The 23,476-nt window shown below is 46.4% G+C and overlaps 1 protein-coding gene across 3 annotated transcripts in view; it reads right to left on the bottom strand.

The window, feature by feature from the left end:
* GLI3 (GLI family zinc finger 3) overlaps positions 1-23,476 on the bottom strand; it is a 281,417-nt gene that overhangs the window by 208,888 nt on the left and 49,053 nt on the right. The window contains exon 1 of one of the 3 annotated variants that reach the window (XM_053897679.1): positions 7,880-8,120. The exons of the other annotated variants lie outside the window; for them this stretch is intronic. The gene's annotated coding sequence lies outside the window, so the exon portion shown is untranslated. Of the gene's footprint in view, positions 1-7,879; positions 8,121-23,476 lie in introns of those variants that run through there. 3 annotated transcript variants of the gene reach the window in all.

Raw genomic sequence — 23,476 nt, 5'->3', positions numbered from 1 at the left:
GTGAACAAGTGAATTCTGTAAAGTCACTGATCATCGCAACATTCTCAACAACTCAATCAAAGACGTAGAACCCGGTCTGGCAAAGGAGCTTCAAACCATAGAAAAAATACGCTATGCTGGGAAACAGGTATCTCATGAATCCTAAAATCTCATACATTTGATCTTAATTCCAAGAGTGAAAAACATGCAGTACGGAAGACCAAAACACTGTTACAAGTTCCTGTGACCCACTGCCGAAAAATCTTCTCCTCTGCTCGCAAACCTTCCAGGAAGCCAGGGGTCGACAAGACCAATCAATCCCAAACTGCCTGGCTTGAATACAGGCTCTGTGCACAAGGAACCACCTTCAGCCTCCTCCCTCCCCAGCCTCTGAGGCTGCACCCCTCCTGCCCAATGCCTCCAGGGCATCTCTCCCACTCTCCATAACTAGATGCATATTTGTTTATCTCGGCCAGGAGAACCCCTAGAATGTGAGCTCCCTGAGGGCAGGGGCTGCATCTAGCTGCTGCTGCTGCGGGTTCTCTTACACACCAAGCACACCACAGGCACTAGAGAATCCCCCGGGGGGGTGAATCCGGAACTGATATGCAGAAGGACTAGCAGGTGCTGTCTGATCTTGACCAGGCAGGTCTGCTGCTGCTACCGTGTTGTTTCCAAGGGGGGGTGGCAGCATCGACCTGATCAGGATGAAGGCCAAGGAGGAAAGGATTCTGGGGTGTCCGGGGGGGGGGGGTCTGGCAATGGGGCCCCAAGAAACAAGATGCCAGAAACGGAAGCATAGCTTTAAACAGGGGAGGGGTGACGAAGAAGGGAGAGAGGGAAGGAAATCAGCTATGGCACCATTTCTCCAGGGGCTGGTTCTGCTTATCTGTGCTCCTTTTACTGTTGCCAGATTATTAAGAACATCATGTTGGGGGGGGCGCCTGGGTGGCTCAGTTGGTTAAGCATCCGACTTCGGCTCAGGTCATGATCTCACAGTTCGTGGGTTCGAACCTCGCATCGGGCTCTGCACTGCCAGCTCAGAACCTGAAGCCTGCTTCAGATTCTGTCTCTCTGTCTCTCTGTCTCTCTCTCTCTCTCTGTCTCTCTCTCTCTCTGCCTCTCCCCACCCCACCCCCTCTCTCAAATATAAACATTAAGAAAATTTTTTTAGAAGAACATCATATTGTTGTTCATCAATTTAAGGCTAGTGTCCTTTGATGGCAGATAAAACATTAAGGACACCAAAGCAATGAAGAGTGAAAATAAGCAAACAGACAAAGGACACATACTGTTCTACCAAGGGACTCCCTCCCAACATCAGTGTTTCACCTGTTCAAGGTGGAGATTTGTCATGTGTCCAATACTCGCTTCATGGGAGTCACTGGGGAGATGAAAATGTAGCCACACATATGAGAGAAGTGTAGAGTGATTCGTAGTTTACAGAGATACCCATACAACTGGAAATATACCGACAAATACCTGGCTCTCCTCAAAACACTGAATTGTCGGGTTGGATGTGTTTACAGAAGGTATTGATAAGTTTTAAAGAGATACACACAATTGACGGATTAAAGAATAGTAATTTAAGAAACAAGCCTTTCCCTCCACATACAGAGAGAGGGGGCGGCAGAGGGGAGGAAGGTAACTGCCAGTTCCTTGCAAGGGCAGGGCATTTTTATGTAGCACATGGGTTTTTTTTTTTTTTTTTAACTCTCAGTCTTTCATCTTCTCTCTGGTGAGGACTGCATTTGCCACAGGCTGATAAGTGAATGTGGCAGAACTTCAAAACTCATGTCAGCCAAAGAATCTAGAGACAGAGAGAAAAAAAATCAGACATAAAGCTGGTAAAAGGCAGCTATAAATTTTTTTAATGCCTTTTATTTAATTCTACCAAAAGATCACACAGCAATGTGATCTAGATTTGGTCCATCTCTCAAACTCGGCTCACGCACGCACATGGCCTAAGTCCAACTCCTTACCCCAAAGATGTGGTTTTCATTAAACCAGTAAACCCAGGCAAGTTGCTTGTAAGACCAATGTGTTAATAAACTCTTTCCTCTGAAGGCCATTTGAACCTTCAAGTTTACTGGGGCGAATCAAGAACTGATAAAGAAGAAAATAACAGGACAGAAAATGTAATTCTCCACGTAAAGATGAGAGCCCAGCCTGAAGCCCACAGCCATTAGCTACAATTTAGATCAGTCCTTGGTACCTTGTTAAGAGAACTTCATTACTCTCATCCTAACTAAAAGGAACTCCATGGAAAGACAGGACAAGAACACGGTCCACGCAAGTTCACGCTGCTCTTTTACTTTCTGTTCAAGAGACAGAGGTGCAGGGGGGCCGAAGAGGCATGTGGACACATGAAGCTGGTTAAAATGCCATCTAACACCAGGGCTACCAAGACATCTACTAGAATATTTACAACAGCACCATTTGTAACCAAGAATCTGAAACTGCCAAATGCCTGTCGGCAGTGGAAAGGAGCCACGTCGTGGCACATTGGCGCACAAAGGAATACTACAGAGCAAGGTGGACGGACATCTACAGCTACCCAGAAGAGGGGTGCATCTTACAAACATAATGTAGAGCAAGAGGGAAGAAGCCAGACACAAATGTACCAAGTACAAAAACAGCCACAACTCACCTACGCTGGTAGAAGTCAGGGGTGAGGGGGCTCAGAGGAGCTTATGATGGTCGGTTTCTGGGGCTTGGTGCCGGCTGCACAAGTACATCTGGTCTGTGAAAATCTACAACATGTGCACCTCCCTACACGCATCCTTCCTTCAGTGGAAAGTGGGAAAAACTTCCAAACCGTTTCTAAACATCCTCTTCTTCAGACTCCACTCATGTGCTCCCATTCCCAAGTGCTATTCTCTTTCTTAAATATGACACTTCCACCTGTGTATTTTAAGTGGCTTAATACAAATACACTCAGGGGCACTAGGGTGGCTTAGTCAGTTAAGCATCTGACTCTTGATTTTGGCTCAGGTCGTGATCTCATGGTTCATTGTTTCGAGTCCCACATCAGGCTCTGGGCTAACAGCACGGAGCCTGCTTGGGATTCTCCGTCTCCCTCTCTCTCCGCCCTTCCCCTGTTCTCTCACTCTCTCTCTCTCTCAAAATAAGTAAATAAACACTTAGAAAATACAAATACATTCAAACTCACACCATCTAAAAAAGTGTTACTCTACAACAGAAAAAAAAAACAAAAACAAAAAACTCCCTAATAGGCAGGGGTGGGGGTGGGAGGGATGAACAGGCAGTTCATTGCAGAAGAAATTTAAATGCACCAGGAGAAAATAAGACGTAGTTTTCAACTTCATTACATAATAAAGGAAGTGAGCACTGAAACAGGACACTGGTTTTTTGTTTGTTTGTTTTTTGGCCTTGCTACCAAATTAGGAAGAGTGGGTAAAGGCTGAGTGAGTAAAGGAGAAAACCACATTGCCAGCAGGGTAAAAGCAGTACATTGAGTACTCTCACGTTCCTGTCCACCAGTTTGGTGACCTGTGTGACAAGTCTTAAATGTCTATCCCAGATGGCCCAATACTCCCTTTGCTGGGTACATATCCAAAGGAGTCATTTAGCTTCCATGCAAAGTCTTGGTTTCAAGGATGCTTGCTGAAATGCTATGTGTAACAGCAGGGAACTCCTAAACGGCCCAACAATAGGAGAGGAATAAGCAGAGAGGAGAGGTGGGAGGCCAGGAAAGAAGCGTAGACCAGAATGGTCACAGGGGTGGTTATCTCTGCGCGGTCGATGAGGAGTGGTTTTTATTCTCTTCCACTTGCTGCATTTTCTCACATTTTTCTAGAATTAAAAAAAAAAAAAAAAAAGCCTTCAAGGAATATTTAATTTAGAGAGAAATAGGTCTTTGCAGAGCTATCTCAGGCTTAAATATTATCCATTTCCTACACAGAGCGCAATGGCTCTTTAAGAGAGCTCTTGGTCTTTGTGAAATATGAGTTAGCGGTAAATAAGAGTGATGCCAGAACCCTCACCGCAATTGCCACAATCAAGTATTTGAGCATTTTTTTTCCCCTTTCCTAAATCCCCCTCGGGGGTGGGAAGGAGGTATTACGCACTCTTTGAGCTCATGCCCAGTTTAACCCTGATTCCCCAGACAAAATACAACCTGTGAGGATTCATGTGTCTCTCCTCCCTGCAGCTAACACCCAGCTGACTCAGCACACGGCTATTTATTAATCATTCTGCGTGCAATCACACAGTTCTAGAAAAACTGCAATGGCAATGTCTTCCCCTGCAAACTCACACTGTTTTTTCCAGCTCTTCTGACCCTCTGCAGCTCTAGGCACTATATTGTCAGATCACTCTGTCCAGCCTCTCACCTTGGCTTGGAACAAATGTTAGATTCAAAAGTGTTGGTTGAGATTGCAAAATTCTCAAAGGTTGCTCAGAAATATGGGATGTGTAAAAATAATAATAATAACAACATAATAAATAAATAAATAAATAAATAAATAAATAAATAAATAAAGGCGGCGGGGGGGGGGGGGGCCTGGGTGGCTCAGTCGGTTAAATGTCTGACTTCAGCTCAGGTCATGATCTCACGGTTTGTGAGTTTGGGCCCTGCGTCGGGCTCTGTGTGCACAGCTCAGGGCCTGGAGCCTGCTTGAGATTCTGTGTCTCCTTTTCTCTCTGCTCCTCCCCTACTTGTACTCTGTCTCTTTCTGTCTCAAATAAACGTAAAAAAAAATTTTTTTTTACAGAAATCTGGATGGGATGTGATTTTGTGCCCTTTTCCACCATATAAGTAACTGTGTCATGCGTTTCACAAAACAGTATGTTTTTGGCTTCTGTACGTGAAAATCTTAGGATTTTAAAAATCCTTTCCGACAAGAAGAACTGAAAAAGGAGATCATGAGTCAAAGCACATACGGAAGGAATTAGACAGGAGAGTTTCCAACTCCTATGCCATGATGGGGAAGCGGTGTGAAGATATACATGTGTAGAAAAAAGGCTAGAAGGGAATGTGCTAAAATGTTAATTTTCACCCATATGTGATTAGTGGAATTAGGGTGCACTTTAGTTTATTTTGCTATGTTTTTCAATATTTTCTACATTCAGTATTGCTTTGCTATTAGAAAACCATAATCAAATGCTACAGGACACAGAAAGTGCAGTGAGACAGAAAGGACAGAGGCTGGGCATCAAAGGCCCTGGGATGTGGGGCTTCTCACAACATGAGAGTTTATAATTTCCAAAGGTACTTTTTCCAAAGGTATGCTGATGCTTGGCACTGGACTCTCCTGAGGATTCCCCTTCCCACTGCAGAAAACATCAGACATTCATTATCCACACAGGGGTTAGATACTAGAAAAATAAAGGAAAGACCTAAGACCATGTTTTATCTATTTCTACTAGGAATTCTCCCCTATGTTTTAATGATGTTTTGGGGGAAGGGGGGAATGTCTCTTTTTTTACTCACAAAAGTTAAGCACAGTGTGCCCTCACACTGACCCTAAGGATAAAATCATGTGAACAGCTCCAAAATGAGGCAGGGGACCCCTGCAGGATTCACACATGCTGCTCAGGTCCCAACAGCTCATTTTGGGTGGATCCCCTAGGTGCCCTCACTGCCCCACCATGGGCCTGTAGGACAGAAGATAGACAACACTTTGGACGGTCACCGCAGAGGATCCCCGGAGTTGGAGAGCTTGCACTACTGTGTTTCTATCAATCATCACAATTAGATGGTAAAATGAAGAAGCGGAAACACTTAACGGGCTAAAAAGATGAAGTGGCCTCAAAACCATCCTCGGCACCGCCGTCCTGGGTCAGAGCCCGTCCTGAGGCTCCCTCCCTGGGTGGTGCGTGCAGCGCCGGGGATGGACGGCGCTCAGACATCCCAACTCCCTTGGTCTGCCCTCCCACCTGGACTCCAACGCACTGCCCAGGATAGGAGAAGAGCCTTCAGCAGCAGAGGTGAGATTTACCCTGGAGTAAAGGTAACACAAGTCCTCACTTACTGTTAGCAGCTTGCATTTAACAGGACACTTGAAGAGCTCTGCATGGACTCTGCAGCTGCCCTGTGAGCTGTGAAGAGGACCGCACATTGTACAACGGCGGAAACCGAGGCTCAGAGAGATGAAGCCCCCTATTCAGAACCCCATTGGTAGGGAACGGCAGTCAGAGCGAGACAGACAACCAGTCAAGACAACCGGCCAACGAGTGCGATCCTCCCCAACCCCAGCAGCACCTCTGGTGAGACCCTGCCCTTTGGAGGGGGGGACCGCTGTCAGCCACTTACTGATGGTCCCTCGCTATCTTCCTGCCAAGTCAAGCTGTCGTGACAACGGTTAGGTTTTCCTCTTGCATCGTGCCACAGGTAGCTGCACTGTCGGGGCTCCTGAAATGCCTGAAGCCTGGCTCATCTGGGGAGATAGAGCCTTCATGAGCACCAGGCTGGGTGAGCCGGGCTGCCCTTGACAGACACACGGGCAAGAACAGTCTAACACACTCTGAGAGCTCTCCTCCCTCGTGTGTTCCTGCACAGCCCAAGTTACTCACTTCTAAGGCCCAAGTCTGGCTCTAATTTCTGGAAAAGGAGTTTTTAAACTGTGTTAATATTACCTTTGTGGTCTCTATAATAAGTCTGGTGACATGAATGAATGAGCGTCCTGCACAGACCTGGGGTAACAAGGTTGCAGTCCATTTTTGCTTTTGTGTAAAGCTGCCCCCTCTTATTCTGATCTAGACATCAACACACAGAATAATATTCTCCAACAACGTTTCTTCTGTATTTTCCTGTTCTCCTTCCCTTTCTTCACTTGCCTACCAGAATAGACCTGCCAGAAGAATGACTAGAACATTCCAAACCAGGCTCCTGTCCTAAGCACATAGGGTTTTCTGAGTCACTGGTCCCCCCAAAGCAGAAAGAACCTCGGGTAATTCTGCAGGAACACTATCAACTGAAATAACAGCCAGTGGCCTCAAGAAGGGCCTGTGTTCTCTCCAAAGTAGAAGGGACCCAGGGCAGACAAGGGAGAAAAGTAAAAGCTGTCACTGAGAACAAAAGCAGAGCTCATCCATTCGGTTCTTACAACTTTATACGTGTGGACATTACGTGTTGGACACGCACCTGGCCACTGCCACGTGGCTTTGGTTTCTGAGACGTGTTGAGGGATTACAGAAATATTTTGGCCAACTGTGATAACTCTACAAAATATCCCAACTTAAGATTTCTTCCAAAGGACCAAAAGGACAACGCAAAGCAGATTCCTGATGGTATCGGACTAAAAACAAAATTAAACATAGGATGGTTTCACGTGTTCTACAGGGTAAAACTTGGCAAATATGCCAAGGGCATTCATGGTCAGAGTATAATAAAAATACACAACCGTTCCAATTGCTCCCAACTTTCAGGGGGCACTTTTATCACACTGAGAATCAATTAAAGATGGCCATCACCTGTTAACACTGGGCACCTAGTTTTTCTTTTCTGCCTTCTTCCACCTAAACCAGGTAAACTCCCCCACCCTCAAAGTTGCAGATTTTGTTTGGCCACTCTCATCTGTGAGAAAAGCGGGGAACTGACCCTCCGATTCTGGTTTCCTGACTGGCTCCCTGGGAACCGGTTCCACATCGCGTCTACAGAGGACACTCTGTGTCCGTCTTTCCACCGAATCCACCTCTCGGCCGACTCCACGCACTTGGCCTCCTTCACCCCCGACGCCTGTGTATTCATTTCCTCCCCTGGAAACATCCACAGCTCCGTGTTGCTAACCAGCTGCCGGAACGGAGCGAAGCCTCAGACATCGGCCCTTTGCCGGCCGACCTGGGAGTTCACGGTGCCTCTTCACCGACACACAGAGCATAACTGAAGCCCGTCTCGGTTCACACACACAAAAAAAGCCTTCACATGTTCACAGACCTCCTCTTTCATCTGCAGCTTCTGTTCGCTTTTGATGAACTGTGTTCGTCCGCTGCCCCCTCCCTGGGGCCGCACAGAGGGTGACAGCACGGCCGTGGAGTCTGGCTGCCGGGGTTCAAGGCCCCGCCCCTCTCTGCACTCAGCTTCGGTTCCTCGTCGGCGGCGCGGGGCGCGAGCCGAGCAGCGGGCTTGCCGCGAGGATTAAGCGGACGCACATGAGAAGCGTGCTATAGATGTTAGTTCTCAGAAGAACCTCTCACCCCACGCTGCAGACGCTCTGGCGGCAGAGTGTGGGATGTCTCTGCTGCCTGATTTATAGAAATTCAGCCGGTTCCCTCGGAGTCGCACCCATTGTGAGTCCTTTCAGTTCCAACCAAGAGAGGCCTTGAGGCTAGCTGATCAAAAAACGCACCGCGCGTGTGGCATTTCATCCACCTCCCCCGGGGTCTGTAACCAACAGGGATCGATGTTTTTAGCTGCCACTTGGCGGTGACGCGAGCGCGAATAAAGTCCACGGGATCAATCTCCCCCCCCCGCCCCGCCCCAAATGCTCGCCTTCTGCACCTCAGTCCAGTTGTGCGAGCCGAGGAAACAAACTTCACCCCTCTAGGCCTCGGTCGCCTCCTTTTGAAAACCGGAGGTGACGGCAGTTTCCCTTACAAACGTTCTGCGGGCAGGGAACAAGCTTAGTTTCGCAAACTTCTGTGGAAAAGCAAAACCTGTGGGAGTAAGTTCGCCCGCTAAGATGAATAATAACACAGCGACATCCGAAGCTAGTGAGTGCCATGCTGTGCGCAACCCTTCACGGCACTGATTTCCTTAAATCTTCACAATCTTAACGATTCCTATTTTGGCAGGGAGAAAACCAAAGCTCAGAGAGGGTAAGAAACTTCCCCGAGGTCACACAGCAGAGTCAGAAACAAAGCCTGGGCCCAGGGAATCCTCAGCACTGCTGTCATTTGTGGCGTGTCTGAACTTGTCCACTGAGCTCCACGTCACACACAGAATGATGGAGGAGGACAGCCACACGGGTGAGCCAGCAAGGTCATCCAAATCAGGTATGGTGACCAATAAGTGTCAGATGTCCCAGCCAGCCTGTCATGAAACCCCATCTCTACTGGATTTAATGTGCACTCAGACCCCATTACCCGTACCCCACATATGTTGGGGCTGACCCAAGGATATCCTCAGAGATTCGTCAAGATGCCAGAAGGAGCTGGGTTCCAAGCAGAGGTCCAGAGAACGCCGCCTCCACAGTTTTGTGTGCTGCTTTGCCCCTAGGTTCTGACAAATCCTGTTCAGGCCCATACACTACTCTGTTTCTCTGTTTCTCTCTCTCTCTCTCTCTCTCTCTCCCTCCCTCCCTCTCCAGGTGCTTGGCCCAGCTTGGCCCCAAAACCTCCTCAGTCAGAAGAAACAGAACAAGACATGAATTCATGCAAACAGATGCCCAAAGTTAGCTGTACAAATAACAGCCTCCCAGCCCCGGTCTGAACTCAGCTGAGACGGCCTGCCTCCTCACCCTTCAAGGGTCTCAGACAACCTGCTTCTTTTAGCCCTAGGCTACGGAGTAAAAGAAAAGGTCCAAAACTTAATTTGGCGAGGATTTCCTCCAAGGCACCGCTTCCCGAATCTTCAACGAGCTGTGCTGCTCTTCTCCGGACCTGAGTTGAAGGCAGCGTATCGATCGCCAGGTCTGCAGTCCAACTCCTGAGCTCCGCTGCCTGGAGGGGCTGGGAAAGCCGGCAGGGCCCAGGAGCCCAGGAGGAGCGCAGGGGCTCTGCCCTCCCCTGGGCACCCGTAAAACCCTTCCCTGAATTTCTAGGTGATGGCCAACATACTGGACAGAAAGCACACACCAGACTAAAATAAGGGAGCGGACCCAGGTCATAAGTGAACACTGCAAGGGGCCAAGAACGGGGCACTTGTGTTTATTCCCCTGTAATTTGCCTACTTACTGAGCCTTGTTGTGTGACACAGGGCATTGTGCCAGGGAACGATGGGACCATCTCTGTACTCCCTCTGGGAGCTTACAGGCCCCTGGCAGAGCTTGTACTCTAGTGGGGGTCAGTGGAAGTGGAGGGGGGTCAGCAAAGTCCCCAGGGGACCCTCAGACTGAGTAACGGGAAACAGCTCGAGATTCCAGCACTGGGAGAAGAGAGAACCGGGGGGACGGTAGGCACAGGCGGTCGGCACATTCAAAGAACAAAAACATACAGGCCACTCCTGGGACTTCAAACATAGAGGAAGGTGTCATCGTGATGGGTCCTCGGAAGCCAGGGGCACTGAAAGTGAAAAGGTTAACAAGGGGGCAAAATGAGGCCACGTCCACTGCCATCACCGGCCTGCAGGTGAGGAGGCCCAAGTGCAAAAAGGCAAAGAACAGATACAGTAAATGGCAGCGTCCTTCTGACGCCAGGACCCAAGCCTGTGACCCATGATCTCCAGTTCCATTTTTCTGCGGCTTTAAAATGTAGAAACATAAACAAAGCAGGCAAGAATATCCAATGGGAAAAAAGAATGTCTCTTCAACAAATGGTGTTGGGAAAACTGCACAGCAACATGTAGAAGACTGAACCTGGACCACTTTCTTACATAATACACAAAAATAAACTCAAAAAAGATTAAAAACCAAAATGTGAAACCTGAAACCATAAAAGTCCTAGAAAAGAGCACAGTAACTTCTCTGACATAGGCCATAGCAACATTTTTCTACATATGTCTCCAGAGGCAAGGAAAATAAAAGCAAAAATAAACTATTGGCACTATATCAACATAAAAAGCTTCAACACAGCAGAGGAAATGATCCACAAATTAAAAGATAACCTACAGAAGGGGAGAAGGTATTTGCAAATGACACATCTGATGAAGGGTTAGTATCCAAAATATATAAAGAACTTATACACATCAACACCCAAAAAAACAAATAATCCAATTAAAAAATGGGCAGAAGAAGCGAACAGACATTTCTCCAAAGAAGACATCCAGATGGCCAACAGACACAGGAAAAGCTTCTCAACATCACTGATCATCAGGGAAATGCAAATCAAAACGACAATGAGATACCACCTCACACCTGTCAGAATGGCTAAAATCAAAAACACAAAAGACAACAAGTGTTGGTGAGGATGTGGAGAAAAAGGAACCCTCTTGCACTGTTGGTGACAATGCAAACTGGTGCAGCCACTGTGGAAAACAATGTGGAGGCTCCTCAAAAAGTTAAAAATAGAGCTACCCTATGACCCTGCATTCACACTACTGGGTATTAATCTGAAGAATACATAAACACTAATTCAAAGGGATACATGCACCCCTAGCAGCATTATTTACAACAGCCAAACTATAGAAGCAGCCCAAGTATCCACTGACTGATGAATGGATAAAGAATATTGTGTGTGTGTGTGTACATATATATATATATATATATATATATATATATATTCTGCTATATTATGTATGTATACTATTATTTATATCCTGTTATATTATATATGGATGTTATACATATATAATATTCCTTTACATATATGTTACATACCTACATACATATATACATATATATATAACAGAATATTACTCCACCATAAAAAAGAATGAAATCTTCCATTTGCAACAATATGGTTGGAGCTAGAGAGAATAATGCTAAGTGAAATCAGTCAGAGAAAGGCAAATACCGTCTGATTTCATTCATGTATGGAATTTAAGGCACAAAACAAGTGAGCGAGGGGGAAAAAAAGAGAGAAACAGACACACAAGCCAAGACTCTTAACTACAGAGAACAAACTGATGGTCACCAGAGGGAAGGTGGGGGATGGGTGGGCGAAATAGGTGATGGGGATTAAGGGGAGCACTTGTACCACCTGAAACTGAATGTTAACTATTCTGGAATAAAATAAAATGCAGAAATTAAAAATGTCAAACTTGATGCAAGGATGATCATTAGCAAGCAGTTTAACAAGGGGATGCAGGGACTAAAGCCAAACTGCAAAGGGAATCAAGTTCAAAATCGAGTTTAAAATCATAGACAAATCAGCAGGGACAAGTAAGGGGCGTTTTTTTAAAAAATTGTTTTAATGTTTTGATTTATTTTTGACAGAGAGAGAGAGACAGAGCACAAAGTGGGGGAGGGGCAGAGAGAGAGGGAGACACAGAATCCGAAGCAGGCTCCAGGCTCCGAGCTTTCAGCACAGAGCCCGATGCAGGGCTAGAACTTATGAACCACGAGATCAATACCTGAGCTGAAGTCGGATGCTTTACCAACTGAGCCATGCAGCCACCCCAATAAGGGGCATTTAATCACAGAAAACCAACGCAAACAACTACCGAGCCCCTCAGTAGAAATTCTCTGTGCCTCCTGGCCTTGTTCTGCCCAAACAAGACCATGCTAGAGCATCATGTCCTGGTGAGGTGCCTAATTCCTTACATTATCCCCCAGTTTTTTTTTTTTTTGTTTTTTTTTTTACTTTGGTGAAATACACAACATAAAATTTACTGTCCTAACCACTCGTAAGCATTCAGTTCAGTGGTGTTAAGTACATACGTATTGTACAACCATCACCACCACCCTGCTCCAGAACCATTCACATCTGCCTAACGCGTAACTTCGGATGAGGTTCTATTTGCACACTGTCACGCACAATTCCATAAACATTCCTAACACCCTGCCATGTGAGGGACTGGCCTGGATGTTGGAGCACCGAGACAGATACGACACAGCTCTGCCTTCAGGGAGCTCGAAGGCTGTTCACAGAACCAGATAAACGCATTCTCAAATCAGCGCTAAAACAGATTTCAGGTGCTGTGCAACTTACAGACCAAGTGCACGGGGCCAACGCCCTGCCCTGGGGCCCATGGACAGACCAAGTGCACGGAGCAGATGCCCTGCCCCTGGGCCGGTGGACAAGGAGGGCCCAGCTGCGGCCCAGCTGAGAGGATGCTGGCCAAAGACAGCAGGCAAATGTCATTGTGGACCAGAAGCCACCTACGCAACTTCTCTCCTCTGGAACAGAAAGTTCCAGAAAAGTCAGTACAAAAATGTGTATCACCCAAAGCGCTGACAAAGTTTTAAAAGTTAACTTGATGTTTCACACATGTAGCTTCTGCTGGGACCCTCGCTTACAGGAGGTAGTTGGTTGGTTATGCCAATGAGACCAAACTGCCGGCCCCCAAGAAGCAGGTGCTTTAATCCCATAGTCACACGCAAAAGTCGCTTTGGCAGCTACCAGCGCTGCAGAAGCCACGGTGCTGACCACACTGGAATACGTGCCTTCGCAAAGATAGCCTGCTCTCGCCACCTAAGCTAAGACAGAACAAAACAAAATGACCTTGCCTTTGATCTCCAAGGAACTCATCATCCCCTCTCCAGAGGCAATGAGAGCTATTTCTTCAGTAGCACAGCAGAAGGGCCCCACCAGACGTAGCTCCAAAATGGGGGCTATACCACCAAAATAAACATGGATCCCCATCACTGGGAGCTCAGTTATAGAACAAGCGGGCAGCATTTGTCAGAGGGTATCAAGAGCTATAGAGAAATAAAAGGATAAGTGGTGTAAGTGGAATCAGGCCATGGAGGCCATGCGGAGGCCAACAGGCGGAAGTTCCCCCTGGAGCTCACCGAAAAACACACCCGAAAGAGGTAAGGGAGTTAGCAGAACAGATTCAGAAGAAGAAGGAACAGCTGGACAAGAGGCTCCAAAACGGCCCGCAGGCCAGTGTGGCTGGAGCAGAGACAGGGAGGGAGAGAGTGTGGGTAGCAGGGGAGAGACAGAGGCCTTTGGCTCCGAGTGATGGTGACCATTAGTGAATTCTGAGCTCAAGAGCAACACAATCCCACTGACTTCTTGTAAAGGCTCACACTGGCTTCGCGTTGACAAGAGACCACAGGGAAGCAAAGATGGAGGCAGGGCTCAGAGCTACTTGCCATCCGGAAAGGAGCAGCAGGTGGTGAGCAGGGAGCAGGTGGCTTATGAAAGCAGAGCCGACCAAATTCCCTAACAAGCTAGACTTGGGGTCGGTGTGCAAAGAGAAAGAGAGGGAGAAAGGATACGGTTCCGACCTTTGGGGCCTGAACAACTGGAAGATGGCCTTGCCATCCACGGGGGATGAGAACAGTGGGCATGAGCAGGTTAGGGTGCGAGTGCTGGAAATCAGCTCAGTGTTCAACCTCACGTCTAAGAGGTCTATCAGATTATTGCAACAGAAACGTCTAAGAGTTGAATATACACATCTAGAGTTCTGGGGAGAGAGGTCTGGGCTAAAAGAATACATCTGGAAGTTATGAGCAAGTCAAGAAATCAATAGTATTTGAATTCATAAGCCTGGTTACTGTTGTTAAAGGAGTAAACTGAGAGAGGGAGGATGACCCAGGACTTAACTCCAGGGCACCCCAAATCGAAAGGCCAGACAAAAAAAAGCCAGAAAAGGGTACAGATAGGCAGTGGCCAGAAAGCAGAAAGCAGGCAGAGGTGTCAAATAAAGAAAGTACCCCGAGGTACATCCAGCGCCACCAAGAAGCCAAGTACAATAAGTGCTGAACGCTGACCACTGGAGTCAGCAACGTGGGGTCCCTGATGGCCTTGCAAAGCAGAGTCCATGCAACAAGAGACCAGGAGAGAAGCCAGAGCAGGTGTAAAAAGGGAAAGAGGGGCGCCTGGGTGGCTCAGTCGGTTACGTGTCAATTTGGGCTCAGGTCATGATCCCATGGTTCAAGCCCCACCTTGGGCTCTGTGCTGACAGCTCAGAGCCTGGAGCCTGCTTCGGATTCTGTCTCCTCTCTCTCTCTCTCTCTGCCCCCCCCCCTTGCCCCACCACTTATTCTCTCTCTCTCTCTCTCTCTCTCTCTCTCTTAAAAATAAACAAAAAAAATTTTTAATGAAAAAAAAGACTGGTTTTAGCATCCTCCCAGGGTTAAACAGTACCATGTAAGTGGTGCCTACCTCTGTAACTGCCCTTCACTCTGTTCTGGCAAACGGCACCATGACAGGTGGCAACACGCAAAAGGTTCACATGTGCCAGACTGTTCATTGTGGGGGTGAGTGGAGAAGGGACCTGAGGCACCTCAAAACGGCCTTTTCTTACCCCAACCAGTCCCATAGCAATGGTTTAGGACAAGCAAGCATTTGGAAAGTGAATCATTTCTGGGGACAGCAGTGGGGGAAGAGGTTCCTGGCAGGAATCCATGTCCCTTACAGGTAAATCAGTTTTGTTTTCCTTGCAGGTCACCAACAGACCTGTAACAGCCTGGACTTCCCCCAACAGAATCCCCAAATGGATAAGAACATATAGGATGCAACCAGTCAGATCTATACTTATCTTGCATACTGGCTCAAGTCAAAATCCAGGACTCAGTTTCCCCTCTCGTCTCTGTTTGACCTCCCACATGCCCCTCCCTCTGCACCTGCCCATCACGAAGGCAGCCTGGCAGCCGCTTCGGTCCGTCTCCAGAGCGAAACCACCTGCACCTCAACAGCCTCAGGCAGGAATCCTACCCTCACCCCGCATATTAATCAGGCGATCTTCCCAGAACTCAGGAGGTCAGGGGCGCAGGATCAGAAACACAACGTCCTAGGTGTGGGTCCCCAGCTCTGCCACTTTCCAGCCCTGTGGTAAGTCATCTACCCTGTGTTCGGTTTCCTCACCTGCAAACCGGGGCACCAACAGCACCTACTCGTTAGGGCTATTGTCGAAGTGAGTCCCACCAAACCTAACAGGAACGGCATGTGCCAAGCGTCTCCGCAAAGTGCCTTCTCTAGAAGAGCTCCTTTCTGCTTCCACACCTTGAGTCAGTCCCATCCTACCTAGAATAAAATCTAAACTCCTTGCCTCGGCCTCCTTTCCTTCCACGCCTCCCCCTCTCTTACAGTTCTGTTTCTGTTCTGGAACACACGGCGCCTGTGTTCCCGATGGGGCCTGGCCATGCGCTCGGCCCAAAGGCTCTTCCTCCCTGCTCCCACGGCCGTGCCTCCTGGCTTCCTCGCCCTCAGCCCCTCCCCATCTCAGTCCTTCCGTGACCGCCAGAGCATCCATTCCACCTGCCACCCTCATGTCCTGTGTACCGACGGTCTTCCGACTGGAAGACTGGCTGGGTCCCCAGGGCAGGGCCCGTTTTGTTCAATGCTTTAGCTCCAGGACCTGCAACACTGCTTGGTTTTCGTAAGTGGACAGTGCACACTGGCTGATGGATTGCTTCCGGGAATGAATGAATGAATGAATGAACAAAGGAACAAACATGCATACATAAATATACGTATGCATCCATAAACATATATATACACACACACATATATTGTGGTGACCAAGAAAATGCCCAACGCAGATCTCCCTTCACTGAACCACCTGTTGCCCCAGCTGCTGTTGGCCAGCAGCCTTCAGCTCAGCCCATGCAGGGATCACCTGAGCCACAGAGTACCGCCTTCTTCAAGGTCACCCTCCTTTCTGGAGCAACCGTCACCTGATGACTCACCTATATCGGAATATGGAGATCTGGCCACCCCAGGACAACGCTTACAGTCCATTCCAGGTGTAGTACTGCCTGTGGGGCCAGCCAAAGCTGGTGTTGGGCCCTCAGTGCATCTGGACATCTCCCTGCAGCCACTTCGGCTCCTCCCCATTCACAGCCACCATCTCCAAGGCACACTGGAAGAAACATCCTGCACTTCAAGCTCCACCTCACGCAAAACGCAACCTGTATCACACACGACGCTGCTAAGGGGGACACGGGCCCCCCTCTACCCAGGCACGTAGGTCCGTGGGCTTGGGAGGTCGGCACGCCTGGCATTTTCTGCCTGTGCTACTGAGTCCTCTGTTTCGCCTGGACTTTTATATACTTCAGTGCCTGGGGCTCAAGGCCCAGCTGGCCAAGGTGGTGCTGCCTCTGGAGACCACGTTTCCCAGGGGTCTTCAGAATCCACACCTGTTCAGATCTACAAGTGGTATTCTTGTTGAAATCTGGCCACTATCTTTTTTTTTCTAGGTTTATGGGAAGTAAATCGAAGTAAAAGACCACTTCCAATTCCCCATCACACACTCATGTTCTCCTGTGTCCTTTCTCCAGCATCCCTTCAGATGCCCAAAAACCTTTAAAGTGGTAGTTTGAGCCCTACACCAAAAGCCACCTTTTTCTAATCATTACGGCAGGATGCTCAGAGATCTTTTTTGTGCAGGTCTCATGCTATCGGTGAGCTGTAGCTGCTGTCCGGCAGCAGTAAGAATGTACAGATATCCACATGCCTTGCTCGTGCATTCCAGACCCACCCGTGAGTCCGAGCTTCCCTTGGACGATCGCATCACAGACTTGCTGCTACACGGGTGCGTGCGTGGTCGGCCCCACCAGCCAGTGGTCCTCTCTAGCCGGCGACCGAGGCTGTTAGTGCCAAGAACTGTGACTAAGGGGCGCCTGGGTGGCTCAGTCAGTTAAGCTTCCGACTTCGACTCAGGTCACGATCTCACAGTTTGTGGGTTCGAATCTTGCATCGGGCTCTGTTCTGACAGCTCAGAGCCTGGAGCCCGGTTCAGATTCTGTGTCTCCCTCTCTCTCTGCCCCTCCTCTGCTCACGCTCCATCTCTCTCTTTCTCCTTCCAAAATAAATAAACATTAAAAACAAACCAAAACCAAAACCAAAACTGTGATTAAAAAACAAAAAAAGAAAACAGCCTGGTGTCAGCATCCAGGACCTGCTTTCTGGGGCTGACCATCTAGACAAACATGACCTCCTGGGCCCAGGGGCTTGACCTGTCCCCGCAGTCAACTTGGCTCCCTCTCTGCACTATGGCGGCCACTTCTGTAACAGCTGGCTGGTGCCCAGAGAGGAGCAGGGGCTGAGGATTTAGCCTGTCACCCTGTGTTAAGCAAATGATCCCACAAGCCCGAGCATATCGGCAGCAACCACAGGTATGAAATTCTAGCTCCAAGTGTGTCTGGGCACTCCAGAGCCGAACAGTATTCTTACAAACCACCGCTTTACGCTACAGAAGCTCGCATTTGAAACAAAAAGCAATCGGATCTGAGCTCCTCTTGCCGGCTTTCCCTGACAACTCCCTTCTGATGAAATAAGCGATCATTCTCTCCTGTCTCCCCCGCCCCACCCCACCCCCCAGCATTTTTAAAAACTCTCAACCAGAATACTGGTTGCATGGCATCATGAAAGAATTTGGAGGTATTCTCCTCTGCCCGGCGGAAGTTTGCATTGCTTGAAATCTGCCCTCCTCACCTTGGTGAGCATCCCTCGTGACCAGCACAGTGCACAGGCAGGTACACAGGAAAGATTTACAGAAAAGACAGTGAAGCTCTTGATTGCACTGGAAAAAAAGGCACTTTCAAGGTCCTCTCCATTCCCAAGGCAACGTCATGTGCAGCAGGAAGACACGGTAGACAGAAAGCTGGAAAACCACACGGCCACCCAGACGAAACTGCGGTAGACAGACAGCCACTGACTTCGAGGCCGATCAGTGTGACTGTGCCAGGGGACGGGAGTCAGAGTCCTTCATCATGTCTCGCCATGAAAAGGCCCACAACATCTGCAACAAATAACCTGAGGTGGCCTCTAAGCCTAGACAACACCATCTTTACAAACTTGAATTTTCAGGGGTGCCTGGGTGGTTCAGTCGGTAAAGCGTCCAACTTCGGCTCAGGGCATGATCTCATGGTTCATGAGTTCAAGCCCTGCATCAGGCTCTGTGCTGACAGTTCAAAGCCTGGTGCCTGCTTCAGATTCTGTGTCTCCCTCTCTCTCTGCCCCTCCCCCACTTGTGCTCTCTCTCTGTCTCTCAAAAATAAATAAACATTTTAAAAAATTTTTAATAAACCTGAATTTTCAGTGAGTGCAAACAGACCTAACTTCCAGTTCCACACCATATCAGCTTTCAAATCCTAGGACATCTCATTTTTATGAGATCTACATTTGGGGATTAAATAAAAGAATACCTAAAAAGAGCTTTTAAAGGTTTTTGTGCTCTCTAGAATAAAAACGACTGAGTAGTGTTAACAATTATCATTAGAAACAGTGTTAGCAATAAAATTATAAGGGAAGCACCTCCTATGCAAGTAAACCCGCATATATTTTATTTTTTGAAGGGCTAAAGTTTGAGATGTAGGATATGGCTATTTAATATCTACATGAATAAGGAAGAAGAAATCAAGAAACAAGGTTATCAAGAAATCAAGAATAAGGTTTATCCCTGGAGATGCCGCCACCACAGAGTAAAATAAGTTCCGTAATCAGTCATTCCTGTGGCTGTGGCTGAGGAGTTTTACTTTTCCAATGAGATTTACATTACTTTTAGTATCAAAAAAAAAAGAAATCAAAATCAAAGCAACTGTATTGGTTTGAATAACGTGTCCCCCCCAAAATCGTGTCCACCCGGAACCTCTGAATGCGACATGATTTGCGCAGAGGGTTGTTGCTGATGTAATTAGTTGCATTCGATGAGGTCACGCCGGATCGGAGCAGGCCCTAAATCCAACGAGTGGTGTCTTACAAGGAGGCCAGTAGCCACAGAGACAAACACAGAGAACACCACGTGAAACAGAGGCTGAGATTAGAGTGATAGAGCTACAAGTCAGGGACCAAGGATGGCCAGGATTCTTCCCCGGAGAGGATTATGACCCTGGCCACACCTCGACTTCAGACTTGTGGCTTCCACAACTCTGAGGATAGATTTCTGTAGGCCACCTCGTTGGTCATAATTTGTTACGACAGCCTGAGAAAACCAGCAGGGGAGAAGGACTCTATTGTTTCATCTACTGCCTCGTAAAAGATTAAAAATATCAATGTACACATTGCTGGTGAAAGGGTAAATTGGTTTAGCCTTTCTGAATATGTATTCTTTGATCCAGCCATTCCAGTTTAAGAAATATATGCAAATAATCAGAGAGAGAAACGATAAATTAGCTGCAAGGCAAAACACCACAGTGCTATTATATTATTTATTGATAAAAATCTAAAAAACTAACTCTAAGTAAATGACAATACAAGACTGATAAAGTAAATTTATTCCAACCAACCAGTGGAATATTTGGAGGAGCAAACTCAAACTGTACAATCATCAACCAAGAAAAGAATATGCAATGTATAGAAATCTTCATCCAGGGCACCTGGGTGGCTCAGTCAATTAAGCTTCTGACTCTTGGTTTGGGCTCAGGTCATGATCTCACAGTTGGTGAGATTGAGCCCCACATCAGGCTCTGTGCTGACAGCATGGAGCCTGCTTGAGATTCTCTCTCTTCCTCTCTCTCTGCCCCTCCCCTGCGTGCACATTCATGCATTCTCTTCCTCTCTTGCTCTCTCAAAATAAATAAACATTAAAAGAAAAAAAGAATCCTTATACAGGAGAAGCGGTGCAGAAAGTCAATATGTGTAAGAACAAGGTAGAAAGAAACAAGAAACCACAAAAGTGAACGATCTGGTCAACAGTTAACATCGCCAAGCTCTTGCACTAAGCACTAATCATGCTCTTCCAAAAGTAAAGTTTTTGGGTTTGTTTTTTTTTTTTTTTTCTGTTCTCCGTTTGTAAAAGGTAATCAGGAAAAGCTGCCATCAGCCCAAAACAAAATAAAACGATCAGTGGAGAAAATAAAATATGGGAGTTCGGATAACGTAACATGTATCTTCAAGCACATAAAGTATTAGTATGAACAACCACTTTGTACTCCAATGGCTTTGAAGAATAAAGAAAAGGAAATAAGTTAAAAAAAAAAAAATAGCAAGTTAAGACCTGATGACACAGAAGTGAAAATATCCTTACCAAAATCTTACAGAGTCCTGGGGTAAATTAGCAAGGATAACAGGAGTCTGTCTTCCTCCCTGCCAATTAGCAGCACCAGAATGAACCATTTCCTTTCTCGGCTTCCGAGAAGCAATGGCCTAAATCAACACGCTCTTGCAGTCTTTCCCAGAGCCAGCATATCGTATTACGTCTTGACAGACTCAGGTACATCCTATAATGAACGCTCATGCTCCAGAGTTAAGTGTGTACACACACGTGCAATTTCATGGCTTGCAAAACTACAGGCACAATGCAAAATATATTTACGTTTGCACACACGATTACAGTCATCGTAGATGGTAACCAAACTGGTGGTGCAAGCAGTTTTACTGTTACAGAATCCAATATACGAATTCACATGCCAAGTTTTTAGAAGTTGTAAAAAAGAAAGCAGGAATAAGTGAAAATAACAGCAACGTCAAAAGAACTATGACTTGGCAAATTGAAAACCATTATAACTTATCAGAACATTTCAAAGCAGGTTGTTTGCGGGGCAAGGGCATGATGAAACGGAAGGACCACTAGCAAGTGCACCGACGATTAAAAGGACAGAAAATAACAAGCACCAGCTGGGGAGGAGATAGGACTCTGGATAAGGAAGAGCTCTTGGTTTCTTTTAATGAAGCACTCATTGCAATCAGATCATAAAATCTTGAATTAAGAGCCGGAAAATATGAAGGATCCAATAACAACAAAGAAACTGGAAAGCCACTCAAGAGGATTTCCAATAAAGGCTTCAGACCTAGTTCCTGGTAGTCTTAGGTGTGAATTCATTCAAACTTCCAAAGGACAGATGATTTCGTGTTACGAAAAAGTTTCTAAAGGAAAACGTTGGGAAAAAAAATTTCAATTCATTTGAAAAACTAATGCAATTCTAATGTCACAATCTAGCACTACGTGAACGAAGGAGAAAAACTAAAAATTAAAACTACTTATAGACAAACAGTAAAACTACTAGGCTCCTAAGTACAGTATTAGCAAATGAAATCACATCAAGAATCAAGTAGATTCTACACCAGAAAACATGATTAAGAATATTATGAGGTACACTGAAAACTACAAGACATTAATAAAAGAAACTGAAGACACAAATGTAAAGAATTCCATGTTCATGGATTAGAAGAATTAATACTGTGAAAATGTCGATACTACCCAAAGCAATACACAGAGTCAATGCAAAACTCCAATGGCATTTTTCACAGAAAGACAACAAACAATCCTAAAATTTGTACGGAACCTTCTAAGATCCCAAATAGCCAAAGAATCTTGAGAAAGAAGAACAAAGCTGGAGGCATCATACTCCCTGATTTCGAACCATGTTACAAAGCTATAGTAATTAAAACGGCCCGGTATTGGCATAAAAAACAAACACAGAGATCAATGGAACAGAATAGAGGGCCCAGAACTAAAGCCACACATATGTGGTCAATTAATCCAAGACAAAGGAACCAAGAATGTGAGGTACAGTGCTATATACAAGGGTTCCCTTTTCTCTACCTCCTGACCACCGCTTGCTGTTGCTTGTCTTTTTGAGCCTAGCCATTCTAACGGGTGTGAGCTGATATCTCATTGTGGCTTTGATTTGCATTTCCCAAAGAAGACACACAGATGGCCAACACACGCGTGGGAAGATGTTCAACATCACTCATCATCAGGGAAACGCAAAGCAAATCCACACTGAGGGGTCACCTCACACCTGTTAGAATGGCTAGGATCGAAAAGACAAGAAATAGCAAGCGTTGGCCAGGACGCAGAGAAAACGGAACTCTTATACAGCACTGGTTGGTGGAATGGAAGTTGGTGCAGCCACTATAGAAAACCATAGGGAGTTCATCAAAATATTAAAACTAGAACTACCATCTGATCCAGCAGTTCCATTTCTGGGTATTTATCTAGAGAAAACAAAACACTAACTCGAAAAGAGACGTGCACACACATGTTCACTGCAGTCACGTTCTCAATAGGGAAGGAATATTATTCAGCCATAAAAAAGAATGAAATCTTGCCATTTGTGACACTGTGGACGGACATTGAGGGCATTATGCTATGTTAAATATGTCAAAGTCAAGTACCATATGATCTCTCTTACATGTGGAATCTAAATATAAAGAAACACATATATAAACGAAGCCCATTGAATCAAGATCCTGAGAAGAGATCTGGGTTGCCAGAGGCAGGGGAAAGGGGGTATGGGTGAACTGTTATGGTGTAATGGGTCTTTTTTTTTTTTTTAGTTTAAATACACTGAAATTTTAAAATTAGCATTACGAGAAATGTAAAAAGATCTTCACGTGGTCAAGGGAGAAAAACCATATATCACAAAAACAAAAGATTATGAAAAAGGTATTTGGTAAAATCCAACACCCAATGTTACAAAAGTACCAAACCCAAACTAGAAAGATATTCCCTTAGCATGATAAAAAATAATAATAATATTAAAGTAACAGCCAAGAGGGGTGCCTGGGTGGCTCAGTTGTTTGGGCACCTGACTTCGGCTCAGGTCATGATCTCACGGTTCGTGGGTTCGAGCCCCGCGTCGGGCTCTGCGCTGACGGCTCAGAGCCTGGAGACTGCTTCAGATTCTGTGTCTCCCTCTCCCTCTGTTCCTCCCCTGCTCTCACTCTGTCTCTCTCTCTCTCTCTCTCCCCAAAAATAAAATAAAATAAAGATTAAAAAAATAATAAAAAATAAATAAATAACAGCCAAGATAGTTATCATCACTCTTAATCACTATTATCCAGGAGGCTGAAGGCAGTTCACCAAGATATAAAACAGAAATCAAGTATACAGCAATTGAAAAGGGAAGAAAAATATTTTGATTGGCACACGGTGTTA

Source organism: Panthera pardus, unplaced genomic scaffold (genome assembly GCF_024362965.1).
Source record: "Panthera pardus isolate Hobbes unplaced genomic scaffold, ASM2436296v1 HiC_scaffold_8, whole genome shotgun sequence".
Classification (NCBI taxonomy): Eukaryota; Metazoa; Chordata; class Mammalia; order Carnivora; family Felidae; genus Panthera; species Panthera pardus.
This window is presented reverse-complemented; position numbering and strand designations above follow the sequence as displayed.